Raw genomic sequence first — 14,193 nt, 5'->3', positions numbered from 1 at the left:
TTACCTGCATTGTTATCTTTAGTGTACTATTTTTTCTGCTTGAGCTATGTCATGTTTAGATATATGTTTTTTTTTATTTGCTGCTGCTGTTTGCCAGGCACAATGTTACTGAATTTGACTTTGTATTACGCTGTTAAGCCAGTTTACTACGCATTTATTTTTCTTGTTTGCTGCACAGTGCCTTACATTAGTTGTAATATTGCAATTGCTTTGCCTTCTGTATTTGTTATCATTGCTGTTTGTGTTACTTGTTTTGTGCTGCTGCATTGCCTCATCCCTTAGTTTAGCATCTGAGCTCAGTAGATTTAAGTTAGCTTAAGAGGGGGTAGACTATATAAGAGAATGAGTTGCGATGAATTGGAAGAAATGCATTGAGAAGTTAAACGGAAAAAGTACAGAAAGCAGGTATAGATAGGACTTTTTGGGAATAATGATGAACAAAGGGAGATCTCCATGCAAAATACTGCAGTAAAACAAACCCTGTCCTTTCCCTTTTGTGCTATCCCACGATATGTTTGTGTACCCTTGTGTATTTGTTTTCTTCCTGTCTCTGTGTACTGTTTCATAGAACTTTTTTCTCTTCTAATACTAAGTTACATTCACTATGATGAGGAATACTGTTATCCTCAAATACAATTTGCATTAATAATATGTTATTTACTTTGCAAAGATGTTTAGACATTATTTATTCTGTTTTGTTTTAATGCCCATGTGCGAAGTTGATGTTTCAAAAGTTATTCTGATCTTTTATGTAGGTACTTATAATTCCTGTAACACTGATGTATATGTTATTTCGAATCTTTTGTAAAGCCTGTATTACTACAAATGTTATCTGTATTATTATGTTTTTAATGATGTATTTTGTACCTTTGTAACTGTATTTTTATGTTATAAAATTGTACTTGACACCAGTTCATCAAATTAAGTAACTTGTAAGTTACATTTCACTGCATACGTTTCTGTTGGTCATAGTATTTGGACAATATGGGAGAAGTAGGGACTGTTAGTGTTTAGACATGTGTTAATAATTCAGCAAGGGACTGGTTAACAGCATTGCTGGTTCTAGGGACAATTAGAAAAAAAAAACTTTGTGAGTGGACAAGTGGTGGTTTATGGACTTGCTATATTCTCTGCAAGACTATTCGATGGTGATTATGCACCTGCACAGTCGCAACAGATGGCTGCTGGCGTCTCTACAAGGACTACAGTGGGTCTGCATCTTTGATGACCCACCAGTACCATTATCTCTACAAGGACTACAGTGGGTCTACATCTTTGATGATACATCAATACCATTATTTCTACAAGGACTGCAGTGGGTCTGCACCTCTGGTGGCCCACCAATACCGTAATCTCTACCAGGACTACAGTGGGTCTGCTCTGTGATGACCTACCTACCAATATTCTTCAAAACGTCGAATGACTCTGCTGTGGGTTTGCTATGTTGTGGCCCATTACCTGTCTGCATGTCAAGAGTCAGCACTGTCTTTCCGTTGGAAGGACAACACTACTTCTTCAAGACTGCATGGAAATCCACTACTTCTGTGTGCATTTTCTTTTACTGCTCAGACTTTGAGAAAAACTCTGCATTTTTACCGTGATGAACGATCAGGACTGTCTTTATGGACTGTGAGAAAATTTGAGCTTTTGACCAACATTGTATCAATAAATGTGTGCATTTGATTTCTTTGTTATTGTAATTATGAAAAATTTTTTCAAATCTGTATTGGCCACTGCCAAACCAATTTGTAAAATTTTTTGTGGGTAGCATGGGGGCTATGTAAGTAGGCTGTTTAGGTTTTTTTTATTGGTAACGCCACATCTGTATAAAAATCACTGGCTGTGCTGTGTGCAGTCTGTGTCTAGTTTGCATTGTTGTCTGCCATTGTAGTGTTGGGCAGCGGCAGCTGGATGTGAACAGCGCGTAGCGTTGCGCAGTTGGAGGTGAGCCGCCAGCAGTGGTGGATGTGGGGAGAGAGATGGCGGAGTTTTGAAATTTGTCATGAACTGCTATATTTATATATGATGATATCAAGGTAAATACATTGTTTGTTCTCTATTAATATCTTTCATTTGCTAACTATCCCTATCAGTAGTTAGTGCCTTCAGTAGTTTGAATCTTTTATTTAGCTGGCAGTAGTGGCGGTCGCTGTATTACAGTAGCTTGAGTAGCGAAGATTTTTGTGAGGTAAGTGATTTCTGAAAGGTATAGTTTACTGTTAGTTAGGGCCATTCTTTTGTAGGGATTTCTGAAAGTCAGATTGCGTTGCGCTAAAAATATTGTGTGTCAGGTTAAGCACAGTCTTGTATAGTTGTTCAAAGGGGACGTTTCAGTAATTGTAATTCCTGAGTATTTAGTTGAATTTACGGCCTTTAGATTTGACTGATTCATCATGTAACCGAATTTTAACGGATTCCTTTTAGCACTCATTTGGATGATCACACACTTTTCGTTATTAAGGCTCAATTTCCAGTTTCTGCACCATTTAGATATCTTTTCTCAATCGTTTTGCAATTTATTTTGTTCTTATGATGAGTTTACTAGACGATAGACGACAGCATCATCTGGAGACAACCTAAGACGTCTGCTCAGATTGTCTCCCAAATCGTTTATATAGATAAGGAACAGCAGACGGCCTATAACACTATCAGAAATCATTTCTGTTTTACACTATGACTTTCCATCAATTACTACGAACTGCGGCCTCTCTGATAGGAAATAACGAATCCAGTCACATAATTGAGACGATGTTCCATAAGCGCGCCATTTCACTACAAGCCGTGTGGTACAGTCTCAAAAGCTGGAATCAATTTGAAATCACTTATCAACAGTACTCAGCACTTCGTGGGTATAAATAGCTAGTTGTGTTTCACAAGAACGATGTTTTTCTAAATCCATGTTGACTGTGTGCCAGTACACCGTTCCCTTCTTTGCAATGTCTCAAACTACTGCAGGAGGAAGCAACAGCATACTTCGAAATACATTACAAAACATGTTGAAATTGAACTGTAGTACCATGATCTGATGTAATGAACTTTCCAAAGAGTTTAGTTATGTATTGTGTGACGACTGTAGTAACATAGCTTTTCAGTGTACAATGATGGGAAAAAAATCGCAACATCCACAAATAATTAATGCAGACTTCGGGAATACATTGTCTAGACAACATATTTAAACGATTAACTTTGGAAGATCGCAAATTAATGTAAGCGCGAGATAAGTTATTGCAAATGTGAAATGCGTGTACATTAATAACCGGTGTTATCGCCAGAATTTTTAATGCTAGCACCGAAATGGGCATGCATTGCCTTGTACAGGTGCCGCATGTCAGTTTGTGGAATGGAGTTCCATGCTTGTTGCACCTGATCCGTCAATACATGGACGGCTAATGCTGTTTTTGGATGACGCTGGAGTTGTCCGATGATGTTCCATATGCGATCAATTAGAGACAGATCTGGTGATCGAGCAGGCCAATGAAACATGTCGACAATCTGTAGAGCATGTTGGGTACAACAGCGGTGTGTGCAAAAGCGTTATCCTGTTGGAAAACACTCCCTGGAATGCTGCACATGAATGGCAGCAGAATGGGTCGAATCACCAGACTGACATATAAATCTGTGGTCGGGGTGCGTGGGACTACCACGAGAGTGCTCCAGCTGTCGTACGAAATCGCATTCCAGACCGTCACTCCAGATGTAGATCCAGTGTGTCCAGCACGCAGACAGACTGGTTACAGGCCCTCAGCTGGCCTCCTTTTAACCAATACACGGCCATTACTGGCGCCAAGGCAGAACCAGTTTTCATTGGAAAACACAGTAGACCTCCACCCTGGCCCCCAATAAGCCCTTGCTTAGCACTACTGAAGTCGCAAATGGTGATGATGTGGGGTCAGTGTAATGCCCTCTTCAGAGCTGTCTCTCTTGAAGTACCCGCTTTTCAACAGCTCGTTGTGTCACTGCTGCTCAGATTGCTGCTGTAGATGCAGTCCGACGCGCAGGACCCGCACGCCTAACACCATGATCTTCCCTCTCGGTAGTCCCTCATACCCGTTCGGAGCACCGAGCAAGGTGGCGCACACTGGACTCGCATTCGGGAGGACGACGGTTCAATCCCGAGTCCGGCCATCCCGGTTTAGGTTTTCCGTGATTTCCCTAAATCGCTCCAGGAAAATGCCGGGATGGTTCCTTTGAAAGAGCACGGCCGACTTTTCCCCGTCCTTCCCTAATCCGATGAGACCGATGACTTCGCTGTCTGGTCTCCTCCCTCAGAACAATCCCCCACCCCTGACACCATTCGGAGCCCGGTTTTCTTGCGACCCTACATTCTCGTAACCACTTCTGCCAGCAATCACGTATAGTGGATTTATTCCCGCCAAGTCTTTCTGCAATATGGCAGAACATCCAGCTCCTCATAACCCTGTTGAAATTCAGTGAGGTGTTGATAGTAGCGTTTTTGTCGCGCTAAAGACATTCTCAACTAACATCAACTCACCACGTCAAATTTCGAAGGTAACTAATGGTCACGACCGTTAGAACATGTATTTAAAGCAAACCTGATTTGTATCCTCAAAATGGCGCTACAAGCGTCACTCTTACGCGACTGGCATGAAATCTTAATAGACACCATCTTTCACGTGTAGGAGCACGCCTACCAGCTTTCGTTTATTTCGTACCACTCCTTCTTGGTGTAGCGATTTTTTTCCGTCAGTGCATTTATGCCTCGCGGAGACGCGTTTAAAAGATACCGACGGCCCTGGGCTGAGAAATAAGAACTTCATAGAGAGGAGAGGGCTCAAGTAACATTTCATCGACGAAATTCACTCCCAACCTCACCCTCAACAACCCGCCCGGTTTGCCGAGTGGTCTAACGCGCGGCTTTCCTGAGCGGGAAGGAGCGCCTGGTCCCGGGAACGAATCCGCCCGGCGGACTTGTGTCGAGGTCGGGTGAGCCGGCCAGTCTGTGGATGGTTTTTAAGGCGGTTTTCCATCTGGCTCGACGAATGGGTGCTGGTTCTCCTTATTCCGCCTCAGCTACACTATGTCGGCGATTGCTGCGCAAACAAGTTCTCTACGCACGCGTACACCACCATTACTCTACCACGCAAACATAGGGGTTACACTCGTCTGGTGTGAGACGTTCCCTGGGGGTTCCACCGGGGGCCGAACCGGACAATAACCCTGGGTTCGGTATGGGGTGGCGGAAGGGTGAAGTGGACTGCGGTAGTCGTCGTGGGGTTGTGGACCACTGCGGTTGCGCCGAGGACAGAGCCTCTCCGTCGTTTCTAGGCCCCGGTTAACATGACATAACATGACATGACACCGTCAACAACAGCTTCCAAGCATTTGTTACAACAGTTCGCGTGCCATATAGGGAACCACGTGCTCACTGTTACTGGCTCCTATTTGAGTTCAGATTCATGTACCTCCCAGGAGCGTCACCGCACAGCTCTCGTTCGTGACTCTGTACGTAGTCTGCCTGGTGCACGGCCCTTAAGAAGAAGTCGTCACCCAGAAGGAATAATTAGCCTGCACTCGGCCATCACGTTATTTTCTCACGCTGTATTTCCCTAAAAATTTTGCGAATTGACACAAATATGACCAATTTCGTTTGTAAAATATTTTGACAAACACTACGCCAATATGCTTCTTTTATACAGGGTAATTCAGCTGCCCCAACCACTGTTGTTTTATGCTACCCGCAATATGATTTGGCCTTCATAAAGCACGCACAAGATTTTCATATCCTCTCGCTCGCTAAGAGCAAACTATTAGTCCTACAGAAAAAAAAAATGAACGAGACCTTCGAGCAGGAAATTTGATGTAGTTACATTTTATACTCGGACACGTTTTCTCTATTAGCCGTAGTTTTCGAGTTATTCAAGAGAAACGGAAAAAAGTGGCCTGCAAACATACCCCCACTCCCACACTCAGCCCCACCAGTCATGATTTTTAGACTATTGTTCATGGCACTCCCTCCCACCATTGTACAAAAAGTTGCGACTGCGGAATTATTCCCCACTATCGATATTATTCAGTTTTCGTTCACAGCCTTAGCCGAGCAGTTACAAATTGTAAAATGACAAAAAATGGTTCAAATGGCTCTGAGCACTATGGGACTCAACTGCTGAGGTCATTAGTCCCCTAGAACTTAGAACTAGTTACACCTAACTAACCTAAGGACATCACAAACATCCATGCCCGAGGCAGGATTCGAACCTGCGACCGTAGCGCTCTTGCGGTTCCAGACTGCAGCGCCTTTAACCGCACGGCCACTTCGGCCGGCTGTAAAATGACGTTTGTGCAAATTTTACGTAACAAATTTGTGAATTTTAACTACATAAAATGTACAATGACGTTGTTGTATTTGTCAGGTCTTCTGACCACGAATCAACTGTGAGTGTGAAGGTCAAGTCTGTATCTAATTTTCAACTTAATTAGTTTTAGCGTAACTTTTACAAAAGTCACGTTGCTTTACTTACATTCACAGGCATGTTTAATAATGTTAACGAAACAGCCGACTATGCTGGTGGCGTAACAGCCGAATCACTTGAGACCAAAAAAAGTGCTGCAACTGAGTGCTGAAGGTTCGAACTCGGCGTCGAAACGCTGATTGGATTTTTTTGTCCCCGACGGCAGGGTAGTCACCGATTGGGAATGTCGTCCTCAGTAGATTGGTTGGTTGCTTTGAAGAGGGGAGTAAACAACGAGGTCATCGTTCCCATCGGATTAGGGAGGGATGGGGAAGGAAGTCGGCCGCCCCCTTTCAAAGGAACCACTACGGAACTTTCCTGAAGCGATTTTAGGGAAATCACGGAAAACCTGAACCAGGATGGCCGGACGCGGATTTGAACCGTCGTCCTCCCGAATCTCGGCAAGGTGCTCTGCATAGGCAGAAGTCGCCCGGTTGCCGCGAAAGCAGAGAGATGTTGAAAGAAACGCGTTTGGCTATCAAGGAAACAACGCTTGAAGCATATAACGATCACGGTAGTGCAGTCTTAACCATAGACCTCTCACAAAACGCAAATAAATTCTGATCCTATGTAAAGGCTGCTCGTAGCATCATTGTCACTGCCCAGAAACTCACTGACCACACAGGAACTGAAATTAAGAGTAGCATGCAAAAGCAGAAATGCTGTAGTGCATTTTCAAGTTTTACTGACGAAGTAAAATTCAGGAATACTGTCCCACCTTAAACCGTGCCAGCTGCACTTGGATCCGCCCCTGGTTGGAAAGCAGGGCCGAAGGCGATGGCATGTATTCTCTATTAAGGAAGGTGCTGAGGCCCGAAGATTTGCACGACTTTCGGAGTTTCGTGAGAATGGAAGCTGCTGTCGATAACAGAGGATGCACATAGTAATGAGGGTAGATATTTCACCTAGTCGGATGTAAAATTTACACCATTTGTTTGTACATTTTGGGTTTGCATCCTCTCATCGATATTGTCAGTTTCTCCTTTCTAGCATCCACACGTATTATAAACATTTATGTATTTATACATGTCTGCATGTATTTATGTATGTGCACATCTCCTCCTGAACCACTGCATCTATTTCAAGCAAATTTTCGACTCATATTATTGACTGGAAATAAAAATTGGGGGTGGGAGTGGAGAATCAGCATTCTCCTATTGGGGTAGGGATGATGTACAAGGATGGGGAAGGAGAAGGTGGAGCCACACAGAGTGGGAAGTAGGAGATGTATAGAGAGGGGTTGGGGAGGTGGACAGAAAGAGAGGGAGGGGGAGATGGAGAACGAAAGAGCAGAGGAGGGGATGGACAGAGAAAGGGGCAGGAGTAGATGTAAGTGGATAGCAACAAAGGTGCAGTGAGATGTAGAGGACGAGGTAGTCAGAAAGAGGGGCAGGAGGGCAGAGGGTAGAGGCGGCAGTTGGCAGAGTGGGGGGGGGGGGGAGGTGACGGGCAGAGAGAGATAAGATCAAATGGACAGTGGAAGGAGATGGAGAGAGAGAAGGAAAAGGAGAAGACTGAGTGACAGAGATGGACAATAAGAGGGAGGAGGAGGAGGAGTCGGAGAGAGGGGGGGGGGGGGGTAAGGACGAGATACGCCTACGTAAGGCAGGAATAAATAAACGCCTGGGCAATGATGAGTACTCAGCTAGTGCTAAAATAAAGCAAAAGATCCACTGAAGCAAAGCGTGAACGTCCTCCAATTAAGGCGCTGCGTACGCTACTCGAAAATCACACATAGAATTACACGCAGTTTTATTCAGAAACAAATGACTGACAGGTACCTTATTTTGACACAGCAAATCGCGGGGTTCTTACAGACATCCGTCCTCCTCAAGTTTCTGGAGGGACGAGATTACCGTAAAGAAAGCTACTGCAACAAGAGTCAAGAGGAAGCACACCCAGGAAGAACTGCCACGCCGAATCGCACGCCTAGCACCACTACGGGGCGCTGGTGGCAGTGTGGGAAGGTTCTACACGCAGGGGGAATAAACCCTACCTACTGCAGGAACAGCAAAGTCAGAGACTCCCTGAGTTCCAGTTTTTACATACATATAGGTCTACTTTGTCAAGAATAGGACAGGTAATCGACCGCGCCCTTATAATAGGAAACACCCCACACTATGTGAAGTACTTAGAGAAATCACGGGAAAGCTAAATCAGCATCGCCGGAATAACATTGCGGCCTCCATCCTCCCGAATACAAGGCCACTCTGTTCAAAATAGTGATGCCTCGATCCAGTTTATCCCTAGTCAACAAAACTGTTTTAGAAAGGACTTGTTTAACAACGTAAAAGGCTAATGCTACACTGTTCATTCATTTCTGACTCCCAGTCACTGCGCACCCTGCACACGCTATGCACACAGTGTTTCTAAATGAAAGAATAGGCGTACTATCAGCTAACGCCAGGACCCTAGCGAGGATTTCTACCTTCCATTTTGTGTACCGCAACTTCCCGTTTGCTTGCCCGAAAAACTGAATCAACATCGCTCTATAGTGAGTGACATGTTGAGCTGAGAAAGAGGTTACAGTGTCGGTGTTATACATGCACTGAAAAGCCAAAGAAACTGGTACACCTGCCTAATATCATGTAGGCCCTCCGCGAGCACGCAAAAGTACCACAACACGACGTGCCATCGACTCGGCTAATGTCTGAAGTAGTGCTGGAGGCAACTGACACCATGAATCCTGCAGGGCTGTCCATAAATCCGTAAGAGTACGAGCGAGTGGAGGTCTCTTCTGAACAGCACGTTGCAAGGCGTCCCAGATATGCTGAATAATGTTCATGCCTGGGGAGTGTTTAAACTCAGAAGAGTGTTGCTGGAGCAACTCTGTAACAATTCTGGACGCGTGGGGTGTCGCATTGTGCTGCTGCAATTGCCCAAGTCCTTCGGAATGAACAATGGACATGAATGGATGCAGGTGATCAGACAGGATGTGCCTGCCAACCTGTCAGAGTCGTATCTGGACGTATCAGGGTCCCATATCATTCCAGCTGCATATGCCCCACACTACTACAGAGCCTCCACCAGCTTAAACAGTCCCCTGCGGACATGAAGGGTCCATGGATTCATGAGGCTGTCTCAATAACCACGCACGTCGATGCGCTCGATACAATTTTAAACGAGATTCACATGGCAACATGTATCCAGTCATCAACAGTCCAATGTCGGTGTTAACGGGCCCAGGCGAGGCGTAAAGCTTAGTGTGGTACAGTCATCAAGGGTACACTCAATGATGTTTCGTTGAATCGTTCGCACGCTAACACTTGTTGATGGCCCGGTACTGAAATCTGCAGCAGTTTGCGGAAGGGTTGCACTGCTCTCACGGTGTTTTTGCAGGGTCTTTTTCCGGTAGCAGCGATGTCTAAGATTTGATGTTTTGCCGGATTCCTGATATTCATGGTACAGTCGTGAAATGGTCGTACGGGAAAATCCACACTTCATCGCTACCTCGGAGATGTGTCCTATCGCTCGTGCGCCGACCATAACACCACGTTCAAACTCACTTAAATCTCGACAACCTCCCACTGCAGCAGCAGTACCGATCTAACAACTGTGCCAGACACTTGTTGTCTTATATAAGCGTTGGCAACGACAGTGCCGTATTCTGCCTGTTTACATCTCTCTGTATTTGAATATCCATGCCTATACCAGTTTCTTTGGCACTTCAGTGGAGCATGGGTCTGGGAAAGTTATTTTGCGGAAATTAAGAAGAAAATTGGAAAAACGTAATATGAAGCTCTTATGTAGAATGATAAATATTTTATTATAGTTAATATTATTTATATTTGTTACATTTTTTCACCACACACCTACTCTGTGTTATCTAAGTAATCCATCAACATGTGAAGTGTATAGTTCAATGGGCAGTGTTTTAATAATCTCTTTAATTGCCTTGGACTTTATTGTACGGTTTTATTCATTCGCTGAAAGCACTGCTTCGGATTTTATGTTTATTGTTTCTTGATAAATGTGATTTCAGTGTAATTCTTGTTGCACGGTCGTGGACTGAGCTGTGTGTGTGGTGAGGATCAGTGTCACTCGTATTTTTACGGTTCTGCATCTTTATCGGTAAAAATGAAACCCTTATAAGATTACTTTTTGTCCGACTGTCTGTCTGTCTGTCCGACTGTTGAAAACTTTTTTTTTTCTCAGAAATGCTAGACGTGTCAAGTTCAGATTTATGGCACTTTCTAAAGTTTACAGTTCCTTGGAGGTACTAAAATAATTCAGCTTCTAAAGCGATGCAATCAAAATTTGCGGCCATTTACCGGCGTGTTTTATTATTGACAGACATTTCAAAATCTACTGGTTAGTTCTTAATTTACTGGCGTGTTACAAATTTTAATATTGACAGACATTTCAATATCTACTGGTTACTTCTTAACGACGTAGAACAATGAAATTTGACAGGTAAGCTAAAAAATCAGAAAATTATTAATCTGTGACTACAGCACACCAGAAAATATTTTTTGTCATTCGTTATCCGGCTGCCTATCTGCCCGTCCGTTAGGTCCACTTTTTCTCACGAACGGGTAGACGTATATCTTGGCGGTATCGATATAGCTAACGGGCAAAAGTCGTTGAGGACCTCTACTGCCGGAACGTATGGACTGTCTCTCTGCATAACTAAGTTCGCACGGAAGTCTCGGAAAGCTACCCCTACTCGCACTTTTCCGCATTTCCTATGCGTGCAGCTCGCTGATAAATACACTTACATGGTGCAGTTACAATCTCGACTGGTTTGAAAAGCTATCCACAATGAGCTCGGCAACTGTTTCCGGTTACTAATAGAACCACAGTGCGGGAAACAGTGCTCAGAAGCCTTCGGCCAAGAGGTAAACAGCACTACGTCACGATCGTAGCTTTCAGCGGATCAGCCTATGATTACTAACAAAAACGCTGACGAAGTTTCGCAGCAGTAGTATCCGATATCCGTCCCTCTCCACCCTGCCACCCAGCCCGAACGTAGTATGCCAAAACACCCAGCCATCTTCCAATAATAAATGTAAAGGAACAACAACAAACTACAAGCAGTCAGTGTTGTTCGTCTTATCACACATGACGCTGCCACACATGCAGAACTACATTATTCCTGTGAAGCCCGACAACGGCCACTTACATTCTTGTATTATGTCTTTCACATTCATTATCTTTAGTCGACAAACGATCATGTTTGAAATGAGATGTCCATTTCCTAACGGTTAAAAAATGAAACAACAGGTTTTCACCAACAAATGACTAATTTCCGCTGTCGATAAACCGTCCAGAGGATATAAATTTATCATACCAAAGTATTCCAGTTCATTCACTGAACGAAATGTGCCTAACAGCACTACTTTAGTAATCTCTAAAAGACAACACTACTCTGCAGTTATAGTTAATACTTGCCTTCCCTTAGTGCACAATATCATCGTAAAAGAAAGTAAATCGCATTGAGATCAACGCTACCGATGGCCTTGTCAAGCAATTTTCTTCTTGCCCAGCAAAATTCACCGATGACAAGTCTCACTTATTAATCACACCATCCCTATAGTAATTAGAAAACAAGCAATCACGTTAAATCAATCTCTACACTGAGCAAGCTGTGCAGGAAACTAAGGAAAAATTTGGAAACAGTTGAGATTTGCTGATGTCAATGTAATTCTGTCAAAGGAGGAAAAAGACTTGGAACAGAGTTAAATGGAATGGATAATGTACTGAAAAGAAGATGTGAGATGAAAATCAGTGAAACATTAATGGAGTGTACTGAAATTAAATCAGGCGTTGGTGAGTGAATTGTACTGGGAAATGAGACACTACAACCAGTGGATGAGTTTTGCTATTTGAGCAGAAAAACTCAGGCGGTGATCGAAGTAGAGAGGACAGGAAATGTATACTGGCCATAGCAAGAAAAGCGATTCTGAAAAGGAGAAATTTGTTGACACCGAATATAATTTTAAATGTTAGGGAGAAATGAAGGTAGATGTTTGTGATGTAGTTTTATTCATATATTACGTCTTTCAGATGCACTATTTTTACTCGACAAACGATCGTGAAACTGGACGACAAAAAGTTCAGACAGGAAGAGAATTTAAAAAAAAACAGCCTTTCTACTGAAGACCACTACAACAAGAAGTCACCCGACACTATTCGCATATAAAACGTCTTTCATTGAACTCTATGTTTTTAGCGGATTCCTAGATCCTTATAGTTCAGTAACTGTACAGAATTCAACATTTTCCGTATTTGATCTTAACTGCATGGACAATTGTTAAAACCTTACAGAGGAAAATAAATAAAGACTTAAAGTTCGGTATCCGGTGTCGGAGAACTGAGCCGACCAGGCTCGCATGCGACTCGCCAGAGCTGCGTACTCACGTGGTGACAGGCTGTGTGAGACGTCGGCGGCGCGGGGCGCGAAACCAGAGTGTGCGTCGAGCACCGTATCAGCCAGACGACCCACCGAGCAAGGGCGACCGGTTCCCATTGAGACGGAGGTCAAGGCAGACCTCGACAACGAGTTGCGAAACTCCCTTTTAATAGAGCACGAACAGCGCGGCACACGTGCGCGGAGCGATGCTAGTCACCGCGCCCAGATTCTGGCGTCGCGAGCTGTCAGCGACGCACCCGCTACCATTCAGAGGGCGGCTCCTTCGCCTCTTATTGTGCGTTACAGGAAAACCACCCATTCCTGCTGCAGTCCGGCTTCTGGTCCATATTCGGAGGTTCATAGGATTTTGAAGAGACAGAACCTGATAGGAGCACCCGCCAGGGTAGCCGAGAGCGCTAACGCGCTTCTTCCTGGACTCGGATAGGGGCGCCGGCCCCGGATCGAGTCCGCCCGGCAGATTAACGACGACGGCCGATGTGCCGGCCAGCCTGGTTGTGGTTTTTAGGCGGTTTTCCACATCCTAGTAGGTGAATACCAGGCTGGTCCCCACGTCCCGCCTCAGTTACACGGCTCGCAGACATTTGAAACACATTCACACTATTTCACGGTTTACACTAGACGCCGACTGCTGGGGTACACTACTTCAGTCCCGGGGGAGGGGGGGGGGGGTATAGGGTGCTAGCAGGAGGGGCATCCGGCCACCCCTTACAATTAACCATGCCAATTCCGTACTTAACCCTGAAACGTCCTCTTAGAATAATTAATGAATGACCGTACTGATAAACCCATATGTTATTTGATTTTCAAACAGCTGAGCAAAACTGAACGTACTCAGACATTTCTCACTTTACTTATTCTCATCAACACTAAACTGACACACAATATTTTTAGCGCAACGCAATCTGACTTTCAGTAATCCCTACAAAAGAATGGCCCTGACTAACAATAACCTATACCTTTCATGAATTCTTACCTCACAAAAATCTTTGTTACTCGAACTACTGCAATACAGTGAGCGCCAATGCTGCCAGCTAAATAAAAGATTCTCACTACTGAAGTCACTAACTACTGATAGGTATAGTTAGCAAATAAAAGATTTTGATAGAGAACAAACAATGTATTTACCTTAATAGTGTTCAAAAGTCATAATATATATATATCAGTTCATGACATCCAGTCTTACAAATTTACTGTCTCTGATGGACACACGTCCAGATCATCCGCTCTCAAAACTCCGCCATCTCTCTCCCCACATCCACCTCTGCTGGATGCAAACCAGCCACAGACTGCACACAGCACAGCCAGTGATTTTCATACAGAGCGCTACTTGCCGTTACCAATAAAAAAACC

General features: G+C 44.1%; 1 protein-coding gene across 3 annotated transcripts in view; it reads right to left on the bottom strand.

The window, feature by feature from the left end:
• LOC124619223 (lipase 3-like) overlaps positions 1-12,955 on the bottom strand; it is a 225,450-nt gene extending 212,495 nt beyond the window's left edge. For all 3 annotated transcript variants that reach the window (XM_047145448.1, XM_047145452.1, XM_047145451.1), the window contains exon 1: positions 12,831-12,955. The gene's annotated coding sequence lies outside the window, so the exon portion shown is untranslated. The remainder of the gene's footprint in view (positions 1-12,830) is intronic.
• Between the last annotated feature and the right edge of the window lie 1,238 nt (positions 12,956-14,193).

This window comes from Schistocerca americana, chromosome 6 (genome assembly GCF_021461395.2).
Source record: "Schistocerca americana isolate TAMUIC-IGC-003095 chromosome 6, iqSchAmer2.1, whole genome shotgun sequence".
NCBI lineage: Eukaryota > Metazoa > Arthropoda > Insecta > Orthoptera > Acrididae > Schistocerca > Schistocerca americana.
The sequence above is the reverse complement of the archived record's forward strand: the minus strand, read 5'-3'. Positions and strand labels throughout refer to the sequence as shown.